Genomic DNA, 1289 nt, shown 5'->3' with positions numbered 1-1289 from the left:
CCCCCCCCCCCCCACCCCCCCCCACCCACCACACACACACACTTTCATTGACCACAGAACACAGATCGATGAACATGATCAGTTAGAACTTAGAACTATAAAAAGTGAGGAGAAAATGATTAGCACTTAACTAGAATTGGTTTGAATGTTAGTACGTAGCTAGAGAGATTAACAAAATTAAATGACAAAGGAAACAGCTTCACTAGCTGGCCTGGGATTTTCATAATAAGATAAAACTTTAACCATTTAACTAAACCATTTCTCGCTCTCATTCAGATATCGAGAGAAGATTAGCAAAGAAATTCTGCTAATATGCCTATCTGAGACATATCGCAAATTTCTTTTGTTCTTTTTTTTAAAGTAAAGCGCAGGAGAAGCTAAATATGAAATCTAAATTAACTTACTGGATATTAAAATCCCACTTAGCATATAAGCAGTGAATCATGCACTTATCCAGCTATCTAGAGATGCCCGAGTCGAAGTTCCAAATCCACGTCCACCTTATTAGGATCTTTAATCAGCAACCCCATGTCCAATTCTTCCCTAATCATGTTGATATGCTTTTCATCTTTCTTCACAACTTCAAAATCATCATCGAGATGATGTTTTTGTGCAAACCCAGCAAATCCATTGAGTTGATCTCCAAACTCATAATCAAGAGCACTGCTTCTCTTGAGGCCTGTCTTAGGATGAAGGAAAGGAGGAGCATGATGTTGATGAGAACCGCTGTTGAACATCAGTTTCTTGTTTTCATGGTCTAAAGTACCTGAGGAAGGTGTGGACACATAAGTGCTCCGAGGAGAGACCAAGTGTGGTAAGTACTTGTTAGCACCTGAAAGAGATGATGATGATGATGGCGAAGGAGAGAAGTAAGACTTAGGGTTAGGGTTAGGGTTAGGATTAGGGTAAGGAGAATATTCGGAAGAAGAAGGGACCGAGTTAGGTGGTAGGAGCCGAAGCCTAGCTCTGTCTCTCCTGTGGACATTCATATGACCCCCAAGAGCTTGAGCAGACCTGAATTCTCTCTTGCAGAAGCTACATGTAAAGTTCTTTGGAGTCCATGGAGAAATATCGCTTAAATCTTCTTCTCTTCCAAACCTCAACTTAACACAATCCATCATCAATTTACAGCTCGATCAAGATGGATCTTTCCCCAATTAAGTACTACTCGATCAATTCGGTTCAGTCGAACCTATAGCTACCTGCAATGATCAATTTAATTAAACATCAGTAAAAGCAAAATTTAGTACATGAAAGAGCAGAGAGAGAGAGAGAGGAGGAGAGGGAGG

Source organism: Fragaria vesca, linkage group LG2 (genome assembly GCF_000184155.1).
Source record: "Fragaria vesca subsp. vesca linkage group LG2, FraVesHawaii_1.0, whole genome shotgun sequence".
NCBI classification, from domain to species: domain Eukaryota; kingdom Viridiplantae; phylum Streptophyta; class Magnoliopsida; order Rosales; family Rosaceae; genus Fragaria; species Fragaria vesca.
Note: the sequence above shows the minus strand (reverse complement) of the source record.